The sequence below is a fragment of the Mchenga conophoros genome, linkage group LG14, assembly GCF_057382185.1.
Source record: "Mchenga conophoros isolate Kocher_MC1m ecotype Shallow Benthic linkage group LG14, M_conophoros_male_GT1.1, whole genome shotgun sequence".
Taxonomy (NCBI): domain Eukaryota; kingdom Metazoa; phylum Chordata; class Actinopteri; order Cichliformes; family Cichlidae; genus Mchenga; species Mchenga conophoros.
The window spans coordinates 8,929,155-8,946,628 of NC_140539.1; the positions used below are offsets into that span (position 1 = coordinate 8,929,155).

The 17,474-nt window shown below is 41.5% G+C and overlaps 1 protein-coding gene across 1 annotated transcript in view; it reads right to left on the reverse strand.

The window, feature by feature from the left end:
- Window positions 1–17,474, reverse strand: part of LOC146559205 (calsyntenin-2-like) — a 331,275-nt gene that overhangs the window by 254,000 nt on the left and 59,801 nt on the right. The gene's annotated exons all lie outside the window — the stretch shown is intronic.

Consider the following 17,474-nt stretch of genomic DNA (forward strand, 5'->3'; position numbering starts at 1 on the left):
TTTCACCTATTTGGCATCCTGTTCTCCCACCATTTTCCCCCTTCATAACGCTTTAGGCTAGATTTTGAGCGTTTTGAAATGGATTCATTTTAGAGGATAAATTCTGTCAGGAAACATTGTCTTAAAGCTCTGTTTCTCAGAGTCTAAAATACTATAGCTTAGTGTGGATGCAGGGTGAAAGTGAAGAAAAAAATATATATCAGCATCATTGTGAACATGGTCGACATCTTGAAAAAGATTAAGCTTTCTGTTTGAACTGCAACCCTGAGTTTGCCTCCTCAGTGTTTCTTGCCAACACGGGGTTTACTGTGAGGTCTGTACACAACCTCTGTTGAGCAAAGATCATAGACTCACAGACACACACACTGAAGCAGACCAGTGTGCATGCTGTGAGCAGCCTGTGCCCTTTGCTGAAGGTTTCCTGCTGTGCTACACAGAGACCAATGCTCTTTCCCTCCCCACATCCCCAGCGCTCACACATAGTGATCACTTTAATGACTGCCAAGAGATCAGATCTTTATTTATCAGACAGACTGTAGAATACACAGCACTGAGGGTTTAAGGACCAAATCCTCAACCCGCAGCGACAGATTTCAGTAATTTGGAAACTTTGATCTCTCACGAATGTGAACCTGATGAGAATACAACCAAAATGCATGCAACACAAAACGGCAGTGATGATTTCTATGCTGCTCTAATAACTTTCCTGTTGTTCACCCAGACACAAAAAAACCATTTATTTTCCAGGCTAAACATCCAGCGCTTTCCCACTGATGCACAGAACCAAAGCCCAATTCATCAGAAGAACACAAAAATAAAGGGGTGAAAGAGGGAAAGTCCAAATCATTTTTCATGTTCAGCTTTGGCAATGCTCCAGACAAACAGTCCTTCATTACAGACACACTGTTATTGTGTGTCTAAGTCATTTTGCCATGATTCTTTGTGTGAAAAAAAGGGTAAAAGTGAAAATTAATTACAGACCAGTCACACTGCTGTCAGCAATGTAGCAAGTGCTTCCATGTTATCGTTATGGAAACCTCACATGGAGGACGATGCATAAGGCCCATTCTGATCACCATGGAGACCACAGGAAGAAAAGGGAACAAACTGATTGATTAGGCTTTAAACTAAGAAAAATATGGCCCACTCTTTCTACATGTCCAACTCCAGGAGCAGGTTACACACGTGTACATACATTCCTGTACAACCCTTCTGTCACAGTCATGATGTATGATGCATGAATACACCTTTGAAACCCATAGATGATAAATGAGGAAACAGTTTTTGGTGCCAATGTCTCCTAAGCCTTTGACAGACCGGTCCCTATATTACCAGAGTGAGAGCTGTTTCTGTATCCTTGGCTAGAAGTAATCGAAAATTTTAATTTCCGAGCTCTGGTTTAAGTTTGTACTTTTTGCAGATGATGTGACCTTGTTGGTTTCAGTAGACAATTACCTTCTGCACTAAGGCAGAATTGGGTCTGAGCCCATGGCTCTATCAAGTGAGGGTAAAATGCAGGGTAAACTGACAAGTGGATCACACTGATGCAGGTTTTATATAGGACCTCTATGCAGAGGGAGTTGAAGGTTGTGATGAACCTTCACCCATTTTGGTAATGATGTTTTGTTATTCACTAAACCACAGCAGCCTAAATTATTTTCCTCCTTAGTGAAGCCAGTGTTCCTGTTCTGACTGAAGGGAATTTTCACTTTTTCACTAAGTTGTTTAGATCACACGGGGGCTTTTTTTGTTTTGACACAACCAATGAAATGGCAGAAGCCAGAACTCACTGAGATGCTTATGGCAGGCCCTAGTGATGTGTTACAATTTAATGGAAAACCCCTCATTAGCAGATGCATGTTACCCTAAGTCATGATCCTGCAGTTACCCAGTAATAAAGCCTGCTTTGCGGAGACTGGCCCTGTGACATGGGACTCTTGCATTTGTGGTGTGACTGGCACATGAACTTTCGTTTTGACAAGACATGCTCAACACAGGAAATTCATCTCAGGCTGCTATAGCACACAATTTAACCACGGTTGCAACAGCAATTAGCAGTTTAGCTACTTGTTATATATACGTCCCAGAAGGAGAAGAACTCACTGAGCTTTCTATCACAGATATCTCAATGAGAAAAAGTAATGGGTAAAAAAATTTGTTCAGTATTAGAAAAGTAGCATTAATTACTGGGAGGTAGATATGAAAGTTGATAAGTAATGTTGAACTGAAAAGGTAAGAGAGCACTCCTGGAGTAATATAGGATTTGCTCTTTTTAATGCTAAATCAGGTAAAAATCATAGAAATTGCATTAAACATTTCACCTTAAAACCTATGACAAGTTTCTGTAAAACATCTTCTGGTTGGAATCTATATCTTTACGTCTGGAGGTTTCCAAGAGTGTCCAAGCTTGTCCAAGTGGTAGGAAACTTTTAGGGGAAACCTAGATCAAACACACCTCATCTAATTCAAGCATCCTTGAGAAAGGGGCTCAAAGATGTTGCTTGTTAGAGTAACAGGCATCTTATTCAACTTGCTGCCATGGGGATGTCTCTTCTAGTGGTACACATGAAGGCTGAGTCGAAGTTGACTTCAACTGTTCTGATTTTCATTAAACTGGCGCCAATCAGTCAATTAGGTTGTAACTAATCAATTAAAATCCAATCACTGTCAAGCGCCATAACCAATCAGCTTATGATGGAATGTCTAAACATCAGCATGATGTCAGTGCCTGTTTCTGCAAAGATAAAAGAAGAAGGGCAGAAGAGAAGGGGTAAAAGATCACACACGAGGACTATTAGAATGTAAGCAGTGTGGAGGTCAGAATCAAGCCTAAAAGTAACCATGATGAATTGCTAATAAAGGTACAGAAAATCTTTCACAACACACCTTTTTTCCCCTCTTAGCTTCCAAGAGGTCATGCACCCAAATGTTTCAGCATTTACGGTACCAGCAACAGAGTTAAAGATTAGAGCAGGACAAGATTAGCAGGACACTGATCCCCAGCTTTCTGGCTCATCCAGTGTGATGCTCTGAAGAAAACCATTAGCTAAATGTCTGAAATGTAAAATATAAAGCAAATGAAAAGAAATGAAACTTACAAAAAGAGATGAAAAGAGTTCAAAGAGAGACAACTGCACCATTGTTCTCTGTTCGTTGCGTGGAGGCTGCCTCAGATTCAGGCTTCTTTGATTGTTCTTAACGAGATTAACGTTTCGAGGAACCCTAACGATGCTCCGCTGTTAATGAAGGCGGATCAGATAAGGGCAATGCAAGAAGATTAAAAAAAGGAGCATTAAAGGAGAAACCTTTGGAACAGCATAAAGAATGGAAAAAAAGCATCTTTGGGTTTTGAGTCTTATTTGCCATCTCTAAGCCCCAAAATGAGTTGTTTTTTCCCCCTTTGATGATGATGATAACAAATCAAACAATATTTGAGTATATAACAAAAAAAATCCATTTTTTGGAGAATAACCATTAACATGGCTTTTGATAAAGTGTTATTTTAAAAAGGAGTGTGTGTGTGTGTGTGTGTGTGTGTGTGTGTGTGTGTGTGTGTGTGTGTGTGTGTGTGTTTAGACCTGGTAAGAAATTCTAATAGGTAGCTGGCAGTTGTGAAAGTAATCCCCCGATACCTCTACTGCAAAACCCTTTTCTCTGCCTCTTTCTCTGTCTGTCTTTGTGCCTTCTTCCTTCTATCACTTTGTCTTATCACTGCAGCAGCCTAATGATGATGAAGCTATGGACTCAGCAAAGGAGTCAGAAGAGCATTACCTATGTTCCAGATACACACACACACACACACACATGTGCACCCCGTTTAATGGTTCTGAGGTGAGTCTGGTTTATGCTTTCGCTATCAGCACAGCCTAATGTTTTACCAGTCGGTGGTTGCTGGAGTACTTTTCTATGCTGTGGTGTGCTGGGGGAGCAGCACAGCAAAGAAGGACTCATCCAGGCTGGAGAAACTGATCAGGAGGGCTAGCTCTGTGGTCGGCATGAAGCTGGACACTCTGGTGACAGTGGCAGAGAAAAGGACATTAAAGAAACTGATGGACATTATGGACAATGCCAGGCATCCTCTGCACACGGCCATTAACAACCAGAAGAGTCTGTTCAGTGACAGGTTGCTTCTCCCAAAGACAATAACTAACAGACTTAAAAACTCCTTTGTCCCACACGCCATCAGACTGTTTAACTCCTCTCTGGAGGGGAGAGGGAGGGGAAACAGGAGGACAAAGGAGGGAACAACTAAGCTGTAGTGCCTCTTCACCTCACTGTGCAATACCTTTTGTGCAATACTTTTGTAAATAGTCAACGGTGCAATAGACTCAATACTTGAAATGTGCAATTCACTTGTATTTTTATTTTTATTCCTATTTATTCTATTTATCCCCTTCGTATATTTTATTTATATTGTCTCTGTATTTATATATATATGTGTGTGTATAACTCTGTAACTTCTGTCGGTGCTGTGCTTTTTTGGAAATCGAATTTCCCAGAGGAACCCACCCGAGGGATTAATAAAGTTCTATCTTATCTTATCTTATCTTATCTTAATGGCTCAGTTAGACCAACAGTGATTTGGTATGGTGTGTAATTCGTGTCCATGTCCTGTGTAGCATATGTGAGATTAGCCCTGTAGCAATGGGCAACAAGCGCTAGCTGGCTAAGCATCAGTGCCACTGTTATGGGTTAGATCTGGGCTTAATCTTGAAAAAACAAGGCTGCAGCCGCACTAAGGTAGACCATCAGAGAGGCGGGTAAGGTAAGGTTTGATGCACAGACGAATTTGGACATAGACCAAAAGGAGACCGAACATCAGAACATGGGACGTTGTGTGTGTGTGTGTGGTATATGCTTCTTTCTCTTTTGCTTAATACGATGGTTGATGTGAGAGAATTCAGACATTCTCGGAGAATTCTCCCTCAGCTGTCAGTAAACGCACCCAAGGCCACATCCTTTCATCGGTGCCCAGAATGAGTAAAACTGTAACAATGAACAGTGAACAGAACTGGCCAAAGGAAAATAACGCCATTTTAGTTGGATTTATCATTCGAGTTTCAGATTCCTGCTGAACAAAAACTACTTTTATTTTTACGGCCACATTAATTACAAAAAAAAGCTGCAACCTATTGATCATGAAACTAATCTAAACATGAACAATGACATGGGCCACACAACAAAAGTTACAAAAACATTTATTGGATATTTACATCTACCTGATAAGGTGGCTGTAGCACAGGAGGCAGAGAAGGTCATCTAGTGATGGGAAGGTTAGTGGTTCGTTCCCTGGTTCTCCAGTATTCATGGGAAACCCAAGTTCCTCTCTGATGCATCCATTTAAGTATGATGGATGTGTTATGTGTGTGAATGTTAGCTAGGAAGCACTGAAAACGTGGCATGTTATACAGCGCTTTGAGTTCTCTGGGGGAGTAGAAAAGCGCTATATAAGTAGTCCATCAGTCCATTTACCCAATACCTAATGATGACTAGTATACAATAATAGCAATTCCTGTGAACATGATATAAAGTAACCTAGATCACTGCTTGGATAGTGTTGAATTATTATTATATTCATTTTTTAATTTGGTTTGGTGGATATTACAGTGACATCACACATTGCAGTCAGGGTGTCCGATTAATTTATTGTGGAAGAACCATGGAGATACAACGTAGCAGCATGCTGAGACAGCCGGGGAAGGGTGAACTGTTTGATGTGTTGAGGGCCATGTAACAGTTTGGGAACTGTGCCAACTGCCCTTTTTATCCATGAAATAAAACCTGAGGTGCCTACATCAAGAGATGAGTAGCCAGATGGTAACTCTTCAACACAAAAATAAAGAGGAAAAAGAAACAGCAGCTGTGGACGTAAGTAATAACAGACCTAAACCTGTCTTTAAGTTAAAGTTTACATTTATTTCCACTATATATCATGACAGGTTATTGTTTCATAAACAGTCTTTGTAAAGACTGTGAAGCTTGGAGATTGTCACTAGCTTGTAATGCATAGTATCCAAATTATCTCTAGATTAGCTAAATTTGCCACAGTGTGTGGAGTGCTCTTCAACTGCAAGTCTTTTTGTACTGAATGATTTATAAATAGGCATAAAAAAATAGTGTTAAGCACATACCAAATAACAACCTGAGATTTTGAAAAAGACATCAAAACAAACTCTGTGTGGTTTTGTGGTTTCATTACATCTGATAAGTTACTACAGATAAGTTACTATACTATTTGCATATTATATACTATGTTGGTTTAGCTACCAAGTGTTATACAGTTAGCATTTAGCTTGTAGCTAGGTACAACTACATCGCAGATTTTCCATCCCTTATCTTCTGTTTAACCCTGTTTAGGGTTTGACGATATAAGGGCACGATATAGGGCAACAGTCTTAACCACCACTGAGCTCCTAATTAGAAGGCTGGTGGTTTAATCGCTAGCCGTTCCAGTCTTCATGCCAAAGTATCCTTGGGTAAGACACTGAACCCTGAGTTGCTCTTGATGCATCATCATAGGAAAGCACTTAGATGTAGAGAACAGTGCTTGTGTGAATGAGACATGTTGTGTGAAGCACTTTGATTGCTCGATAGAGTAGAAAAGTGCTACATAAGAACCAGTTCAGCATATTGCGAATAACAAACCCAAGAAGTCACGCTCACACTACAGAGCACCGTGGCGAATTTATAGTTGTGAAAAAAATACTGGTCCTGTTAGTGGATGCTACAGTTTGACAAAATCTGTATACAATGAGCAATTCCATAGTAATGTCTCCATTAAATTAAGGGACAGATACAAAATCCTGTGTTGAGCGTTTTCTGCAAATACACCCTTATTCATGTTTTTAGTCCTTTAACGTATTTTGGACCTTTTCCATACAATTCAATAGAAAAGAACATATTCGACAGATATTTCCATGGGCTGAGATGAGCTGAAGTTAAAACAAAAAATATTGGTCCTTAAGGCATTCTAATGTTTGCCTAGTTTGCTAAATAACACCCATAGGGTGTGTACTCTATGCATGCATGCTGTTTGCTGCATATGTATCCCCTGCAGCAGATGGATAAGCATACTTGAGCTCATGCAACAGCTAATGAAAACAGATTTAGACCAAACAGACAACACATACGCTCACATTCGTCAAAAACATAGGCTAACGCACACAGGATAAAACCTGCACAGACACATTGTCTCCCATTAACAGCTATGAAATCTCATTAATGTGCATTAGCGTATTTGGGTGGCGAGAAGATTGAATTAGGTCTGAGCTCAGCTCCCCTCAAAACAATTATTTGTCTGCCATCAGCCTATTAAAAATCAGCTTGCAGCGAAGATTACAGTTAGCGTGGGGGGGAAAACACAGCGACGGGAGAGCGTCATTCCATCTTTGTGGTCTTTCAGCAGAGGATAGTTACAGTCTTTGGCAATCTTGAGTCTCTTAATGAATGAGAATTGGATGATTCACGGAAAGTTCAGTGTTCACATGAGTCTGCGGCGGTGGATTTATAGATGAGGAATAAAATGAGCAGTTCCGTGTCCCTCTCTTCTGCCCCTTGTTCTGTATGTGCGCTGTGTTTTCCCAGGTCTCTCGAGCTTGCTGTTAATTCAATGCGCACGGGCGGAGGCCTAGGGGAGTCGTGCTTGGTTAAACTTCACTCTATATGTTGACTTAAGTATAGACTACTCAGCTCGTGGCAAAGTGGTGCGTGTGTAAGTGAGAAAGTAAGGAAGAAGGCTGCAAAATCAATATATTTCAAGCTTCTGATATCTCGTTGGGCAAATAATGAGATAAAAGAAAAAGAAAAAGAACAATGCAGATTCCTCAGGGATTTAGCATGCATATCTGCAAAACTTTTAGCTCTATGTGTGTTGAATGTGTGCTCCCGGGCCGTGGATAGAAATGCATGACAATCAGCCAGTAATAACACACAAGCCTCTTTAAATGTCACCAGAAAAATTTCCTGTGACACCCAGATCCAAAGCACACACACACTAACAGGGGATCATATGGACAAAGGTGAGATGATGATCAGTTGCAACAGGAGGTCCAAAGTGTGCCAAAAAATGTCAAATATTTAAAGAAGAAAATTGAGGCAAATTCAAATGCCCCCCCCACACACACAAAAAAGAATAACTAACCTGAGGGACAGATGGAAAATGTTGGAAAGGAAGCAAAAGAGAAGCAGATTGTACACAGGCTTCAAGTAGCACAGCAGGGATGAGGAGAGTGGAGCTTTGAGATAAAAACAGAGACTGGCAGAGTGAGTCCCCGGTGAAAAGGCACCGCACTCAATCTCCATTCACCCTCAGCATCATGTGAACAAATGTTTACATGAGCGCCAGCAGGCAAGAATGCATCTGTTGCTTTCACTGCTATTTGGATATTTGAAGCTGCTGGAAAAAAGAAACCAAAATTAAGATTATTTGCTGAACACAAAGGACGGGAGCCATCAGTCCCGCAACATCTCCGACCTTCCTCTCGGTGCTGCGCCATCGAGCCGTGGACGAGAGAGAAAACATTTGGGGGGGGAAATAAGAAAAAGGACAGGGAAAGGGTTCTACAAGCATTCTTTTTGACAGCCTTTCTACCTGGACAATGGATGTGTAATAGCCCCACTTTGCAGCCCAAATAGCTAAAGCAGACAAACAAAAAGTGGACAGTGTGTACACACTGTCACAAAGGCCTTCGTCGGAACTGGAAAACCTTTTAAAGTGCAATTCCACAATGAGCCAGTAGCCTAATTGTATCTCTGATACCTGCTAAAAAATGCTTTGAATGCTGTTTTTGAATTTTTGCCTGTTGAATTAATCTGCTGCACAGATTCCTTTCAGAGCATAATCTGGAACACCGAAATGGAATTCTAGGTAAATCTTTACTGTTGTCTTAAGACAAACCATAAGTTTGTTAGCAATTTCTTCTTATGCTGTGCAGATGATTTATGTTGTTGTGCCGCAAGATTAATTGATTTACATTTCTATAGCAACAGACAGTAGCCAAACTGATCCCAATGCTCATTTCAATTCACCAGTAAGCCCAGTGGCAGAGATGTGTTCTGCCACATACACTGTTAAACTGCTTCTCTTCCTGCCACATGTACTTACATTTCTCCCACTTCAATTACAGACCCAAATATTGATTTATGCAGCACAAATGAGGGAAACGAAGCCAGTGGGGTATTATAAAGATGCTCTGATTTGATTTTGCTGGAGAATCAAGAATATAATTAATGTGAATGTGCTCTTTTTTGTTATGACTATCTGAGGGTTTCACTCATTTCTGTAGCTACGCACAGAAACTGGAAAAAGGGGGAGAAAACACCACAACTTGAGATAGAAGTATTCAGACAAATCATTGATTGCACTACAAAAATGCTAATAAAACACATCTATGCCCATTTCCTAACATAATTAGCTAAAATCTCCCCCAACAACAGGGACACTTTTCAGCTGAAATGACCATTTGTGCTCTTATGAGGCATGCGATCCCCGTGCCAGTCCATGTAATTATTGTTTCTCTTATGGGGCATAGACAGCTATTGTTATTCACACTCGCACCATATTCTACTGTACCCTCTCCGCATCAATGACTCGTGAAATCGACTCATCAGTAATAGGTAGGTACAGAGACGAAGCGGGAGAGAATGGAAGAGGCGAGGGAGACAGAAGTAAAATAATACATAGGGAGACAGAAGAGTGAGAAAAATAAAAGAAATAAAAGCAAAGTGAGAGCCTCCCAATGAATACCTGGTGAGTCGGCTGATAATACAGGTTATCATGATGCCCTTTTATGAAATTAAGCTGTTTTACAGGATGGAGGATAAAGGGTGAAAGTACAAAGAGAAAGAAAGGGCCATGCCTCACACATTGCTGAATATATGAAGGATGGTATTGGAGGCCAGGTATTGATCGAGGTAGGCATCAGCTCAGCTCTGGAGAGCTGATCAGATGCCTTGAAAGAGGCTTAGCATGCGCGCGCACACACACACACCGCACTGGTGTGAGTCAATAGTAAGGTATCAGCCAGAGTGCTAATGCAGTGTGGTCCTACTGTAGATCCAGATTGGGAGAGCCTTTTTTTTTTACCCACAGAGTTAGGATGTTTCTTTCCTTTCCTTTTTTTTTTTTTTTTTTAAAGATGACTCAAAATGAGAACTAGACAGAAATCAGTAGATGCATTTTATATATAGTTTCTACTGCCTGCTAAGATTTTAGACTGTGCACCGTTGAGCCTTTCTCCAAACCTCATGATTAGAAATGTCTGGAACTTGAGCCCACTTGCGATAACAAAAGAATTCATGTTCAATAATTAATGACACAGCTGAGGAAAATGATACTTGCTTATAATTTATTAAGTTTCTAATACCCTGAAATACCTGTTAATCTGATTCATCAGACTATTTGATCACCGTTGAAAGAAGATTGCAGACAAGCGAAGACCTGTCAACATATTTTCATTTGGGTGCTGCTGAACTGAAGCCTCACAAAAGATCATCGAAACATCACAAATCCTAAAGACAACATGTGCCAAGTACAGCCCAGTGAGAAGAGCACAAACAAACAAAAATCTACAAGAGGTTGGTAGCTGTGACAGGATAGTAACATTGATGCTATTACCCTTAGCATATCCGTAATGTTAGCTAGCTGTTGGGATTTTGGTCAAAAGAAAATAGTTGCCTGATCAAACTGCTCAAAATAAGGTCTGTAGATTCTTTTTTGAAGTAACTAGGTCTTGATTTCTGAAAATAGACACCAGATTTTGAAATGTGCTGCTCTCTTACTTTGCTAAAAGGTGAGTGCTGCTCTGTTATATCTATTACGCTTCTATTATATGGTGGCCCTGAGAGGTCTAATGCACTCCAATTTAAGAAAACACGAGCAAATAGAAAAATGTAGCAAGAGTGCACAAAACACAATGGAAGCTGAATGAAACATAGAGACCAAAAAACACGTGAAGGTGTTTTTTTTTTTAAAGACAATAACATGACAAAACAGCTGTGCAAGTGACAGAAACCAAAACATGCTTAAAATATGTGGACAATTTTATCACATGATTCATGATTAGGGATTGATACCGGTGTCCGGTGCCATGATGTACCGGTTCTGACATAAACGGTAGTAACCAGACCGAAAAGCAGCGCACATTTCGGTGCTTTATTTCAGTGCTTTTTTTCCTGAGCTGTGATACACTTCTAGCCAATCATTTTACGTTTCCGAGGATAGTAGGCGGGTCCAGGTACATACGTTCTTTTAGAGCAGAGCTACAGATTAAAAATGCACAAGGCGAAGCGGTCAAAAGTCTGGCTGTACTTCACAGCAAAATATGCAAACTCAGCAGCCTGCAACAAGTGCTTTAAGCTGATACTGTGATATTGTCAAAGGAGGTAACACCTCAAATCCGATGAAACACCTGGCGACGCATAGCCTTTTTTTTTAAAGCCCAGAAATGTGCCGTATTTGATAGCTTGCTGCGAGACCTCACACCGAGCGCATCTACTGCGGGTGGGTTGCCTGTTATGCAACATCCCCCAAAAACACGAAGAGGAGAGTCCTGGCCCCTAGCCCTGCCAGTGTAGCAGAAATGATGAGGATGATGATGCAGCAGCAGCCGTTCTTCTCTGCGTGAGTAGCTTAATGTTGTTCGTGTGTAATTTACGTTGAGTAGGCTAACCACGTTATTACATTAATGCACGTAAGGTGAACTAGCAAACATCATCATAGCTACATGCGGCAGATACTCCCTTCACCCTGGCCAAAAAGGCTAAAATGACCAAAGAAAAAGTGGGAAACAGTTAAACATGAGAGGTTTTTGGACAAAGTTTGTGTTTTTTCCATTGTTTAAGCACTGCTTCCAGCCAAGAGTGATACCATATATGCCCCACAGCTGCAGAAAAGGCTAACATTGTTATCTTTTTACAAAAAACAGCTGAGCATGAGAGGTTTTTGCACCAATTTTGTGTTCTCCATTCTTTAAGCACCGGTTTGAGCACCGTTTGAGCACCGGCACCGTTTCAAAAGTACCGATTTGGCACCGGTATCGGATAAAACCTAAACGATACCCATCCCTATTCATGATGTAGATTTATGTTTGGTAAATAGATTGGTTCTTATAAAGTGCTTTTCTACTCTAACTGATCACTCAAAGTGCTTTTTATGCAACTTGTGTGGATGGATGGATGCATTGTGGTGAATATCTTAGCGAATGATACTTGGCATGCAGACTGGAGACCCGCTCTGCCTCCAAAACTACAGCCATGCTATTAGCCATTTACTCTTAGCTTGTAGCTTCCACTGCTCTTCTGCCAAGGCTTAAGTTAAACGAAAAGCGAGACTTTATTGAGGTTGAAGAAATCCAGAGAAGATAAAAAAATCAAGCCAAGATAAAGGGCAATGCATAGGCAGACAACAGTATGATGTGAAAAAGAAAGTAAACTCAGGCTTTAAACAGACACAGGAGGTAATCACTGATATGGGAAACACCAGGGTAAAAACACAACTGGAAAACAAACTAGAAAAAACACACAAGAGAATGAAGCTGCCAAAACAAAACAGGAAGCAACAAAAGATGGGGACACCTAGCACAAAAACTGAGACTTGACGGTAAGACGATGGGACACGGGAAAGGCAGTATAACTGAAACAAGCAAGCGAATACAAACAAACTTTAGCCATCAACAGAAACTAGATAACAAAAACCGAGAAACATAAGGAAACAAACCAGGAAATACCTGCTAAAAGTACAAACTAAAAGTCAAATAGAAAATATGAATAATAACAGAAATTTAAAGTCCAAACTTTTCCAGTTATTTCAGTTCACACAGCCATGAGCAGCTAAGTGTAGGCCTACTACTTTCACACCTGTGGAGATCTTTTCTTGTCCTAATCCTCCTTGGTGTGCAGTCTCAATTTCCTTTCCACGTGACCTCCATCATGGCAGTGCTTGGTGATCTCAGTGAATACTATTTGATTGAAGGGAAGTAATCAGGCCAACGCATGTTGATTGAACTCTTTGTCTGCCTGTCCGCATTGCTAATGCATATACAGAGTGCATAATGTACAAACGCTTAATTCTTTATTAGGAAGAACATTTGTTATGTTAACATTTGATTAAAGCCGCAGATTGGCGCTGTAGTACTGCTCTTTCTTTCTTTTCACAATTCCTGGTCTTCTTTTCTTGCTCGTATCTTTCCATCAGTCCTCACTTTTTAAAAATACAATGGTCCCAATACCACCTACACCTCTGATGGTGATGACTCATAGAAGAATGGATATTGGTCCAGTCAGGGCGGAGCAGAATGGGCTCAGAATTGAGATGATGGAAACATATGTGGGGAGAGCTGATTCACACAAATGGTGCATAAAGGCCAGCGTACAAAAGCTCCAGCTGCCTGTGAGCACATCCAACAATGCACGCACAAGCTGCTGACAGCGCACTGAGGAGCTACAAATTAAATCCCCGCAGGACGCATTATAGAAATGTCACATATCCATGACAATGCTCACCCTAGTAACTGACCAACAGCACCGTCTGTGTCGACCTGATTTATAGGTAACTGTGAACTTGCGCCTGTGTGGGGGTCAGTTCTCCTGATTGATCTACCTCTCTCCATCCTCTCTCCATCCTAGGTCAGAGTTCAAGAATGGCCATTCTTGAACTCCTCAATAGCAAGAAATCAACACCCAGAGCCATAAATCGACAGCATAGTCTATATTTTGGAAGTTGCTAGTACTGTATGTGTGTGTGTGAAACCTTTCCAGATTTCAGGTACCCCTAAATAATTCAGCAACACTGCTCTCTGCCTTGGAAATATTAGATGAAATATTGGAATTGCAAGTGAAATCACGGCACAAACATGAAGGGTGGGCTGAGACAATATGGGGAAAAAAATAGAAGAGGTTACTTTTGACAATATCTAGACTCTCAAATCTCATATCTTCACCTCAAAAAAAGAGTAATAAAATAAAGCAGCAGCTTATTGTTTTTGCTCACTGCATTTCTTGTGTAAGGATTCCTTTGGATATCTGATATGCAAACATGCCATCTCTCTTTGGAGACCCAGTTCAAAATAAGTATATGCATGTATGGATAAACTCTCCACAGATAACAATAGATGTGATATGCTCTGCTCATTTAATTGTGGATGTTAATTGGTCACTATATCCTCCACTGCAGTCGTTTATGGATGTGCACCCCCGTGTTGTGTGGCTTGAATTTAATTTCCCTTGGAGTATTAAAATGGTAAATGGCCTGTATTTATATAGCGCTTTACTAGTCCCTAAGGACCCCAAAGCGCTTTACATATCCAGTCATCCACCCATTCACGCATACATTCACACACTGGTGATGGCAAGCTACATTGTAGCCACAGCCACCCTGGGGCGCACTGACAGAGGCGAGGCTGCCGGACACTGGCGCCACCGGGCCCTCTGACCACCACCAGTAGGCAACGGGTGAAGTGTCTTGCCCAAGGACACAACGACCGAGACTGTCCAAGTCGGGGCTCGAACCATAAATACCATCATATTGTGTCATTGTATTATTATCCCTTCTGGGCTGTTGCCCAGAGCAGCATGCTGTAAGTGTTTTGTGGTGTAATGCTCAAAACTCCTGTTTCGGCTTTGCTCGGCTCTGAGAGCCTCCAAAGCATCATGAGGGATTTCACGACGATTTGGGTGAAACTGTGAGTCTGCTCGGCCCTTTGATCTGTCCTCTTTGTTTATCCTCCTTTAAAATCAGCCTTCCCTCTCCCTGCCTGCCTCTCGCCATCCACTCTCTATCCATCCCCTTCTCTCCTTTTCATGTTGGCACCTCAGAGTGGGAACCCCTGGCTGAGGAAGCTGCCAGATACCCAGGTAGCCTGCCGGCCTTGCCCGGCATCATCATTTTTGTTTTGACGCGTTCAACCTCAGGCAATAACGCTCACCCTGTGCCACTCTCCTTCCCTTAATCTGTCTCTGTTTTCAACCCTGCAAAAATCCGTCCTTCATGCCACCCCTCGCTCTTTATCTCCCGCTCTCACCCCCGCCCCCAGCTGTTGCCAGATGTTGGCCTCAGTCACACTTTCATCTGATCTTCCCCCTCCCACACCAGCAGAACTTTTCCCCTGCACACCACACCTTTTATGTCCTCCCTTTCCAATTCAGAAACAGACAAGTGTTTCACATTTTCCTTTACAATAACACTTATCTCTACCAGGTTCTCCACCTTCCACCCAAACCACTCGCCCAGTGCCCTCATACCCTCTGATCAATAGCTCTCACATGGAAAACAAACAGCAGCTGAAGCCAAACACTTGTCAGGCTACAGTGCACAGTGGTGCTTTTCCTCACAGTCTAATGCAATGACTAATTGGATTTAGAATTGATTTGGGGGTGGGCGGGGGAATTGTCAAGTAGTGTGGAGAGAAAGAGGAAAACTGAGAGGGCTAGAGATGGATGCCTAAAAGCAGAGCTGCAAGCCACTTCAGTCAGACAGCTCCAGCTGCTGCTACACTCTGGTGACACTGTGCTCACATGGCACTTTATAAATGCCACCTCTGACCTAGCAGGCTAAAAATCTGGTATGGGGCTGACAGACGTACCAGTAGAAGCAGCTGTAGGCAGTAGGTGTCTGTTTCACCTTACTTCTGATGACTTGAACTCTTGAGTTGAATCTCTCAACCATGTGTGTAACCTTAGAGACATTTAATGGAATTATCTGACAAATAATACAGCCTGCTGAATGGTGCACACTTTCCAAGAACTTTGATTGGAATTACAGCTACAATATTAGAAGTGGCAAAATCGACACTTTGGTACATCCTGAGAAAGAAAGAAAGTAGTGGTGAAGGCAGACCTAGATGTCCACGGAAGACAACGTGGTGGATGATCACAGAATCATTTCCATGGTGATGAGAAACCCCTTCACAGCAGCCAACCAAGTGAACAACACTCTCCAGGAGGTAGGCATATTGATAACCAAGTCTACCATAAAGAGCATTAAAGGAAATACAGAGGGTTCACTGCAAGGTGCAAGACACTCATAAGCCTCAAGAACAAAAAGGCTAGATTGGACTAAAAAATATGTTTAAAAAAAGCCTGAAAAAACATTCTTTGGACAGATGAAACCAAGATCTACATCTACCAGAATGATGGCAGAGGCAGTGTGATGGCTTGGACACTAGTGTTTACTGATGTGACACAGGACAGAAGGAGCTGAATAAAGTCTGAGGTTTTCAGAGACATACTGTCTGCTCAAATCCAGCTAAATGCAGTCAAATTGATTGGGCGGCGTTTCACTATACAGATGGACAATGACCAAAAACATACAGCCAAAGCAACCCAGGAGTTTATTAAAGCTAAGAAAAGTATGTAAAGAATGTATTTATAAATGTCCAAGTCATTCACCTGATTACAACCCAATTAAGCATAAATTTCACTGATTGAAATGATTGAAATGAAGGGCTTGAAATCGGTAATGTACTGAACCAAAATTTGAAAAAAGTTATTTCTGTCTAAATTTTTCTGGAGCTAATTGTATGTTCACTAATTCTAGATTAAAAAACAAATATACAATCATCTGTCTGTGTGATTAATGCTCGCTACATTAAATGAGACAAATCTGATTTGAGGAAAACATTGAGACAGAAAAACAAAGACAACAACGTAGACACTGAGTTAAAAAACTCTGAGTTTCTCACCATCTACAGGGAGTGCAGAATTATTAGGCAAGTGAGTATTTTGTCCACATCATCCTCTTCATGCATGTTGTCTTACTCCAAGCTGTATAGGCTCGAAAGCCTACTACCAATTAAGCATATTAGGTGATGTGCATCTCTGTAATGAGAAGGGGTGTGGTCTAATGACATCAACACCCTATATCAGGTGTGCGTAATTATTAGGCAACGTCCTTTCCTTTGGCAAAATGGGTCAAAAGAAGGACTTGACAGGCTCAGAAAAGTCAAAAATAGTGAGATATCTTGCAGAGGGATGCAGCAGTCTCAAAATTGCAAAGCTTCTGAAGCGTGATCATCGAACAATCAAGCGTTTCATTCAAAATAGTCAACAGGGTCACAAGAAGCGTGTGGAAAAACCAAGGCGCAAAATAACTGCCCATGAACTGAGAAAAGTCAAGCGTGCAGCTGCCAAGATGCCACTTGCCACCAGTTTGGCCATATTTCAGAGCTGCAACATCACTGGAGTGCCCAAAAGCACAAGGTGTGCAATACTCAGAGATATGGCCAAGGTAAGAAAGGCTGAAAGACGACCACCACTGAACAAGACACACAAGCTGAAACGTCAAGACTGGGCCAAGAAATATCTCAAGACTGATTTTTCTAAGGTTTTATGGACTGATGAAATGAGAGTGAGTCTTGATGGGCCAGATGGATGGGCCCGTGGCTGGATTGGTAAAGGGCAGAGAGCTCCAGTCCGACTCAGACGCCAGCAAGGTGGAGGTGGAGTACTGGTTTGGGCTGGTATCATCAAAGATGAGCTTG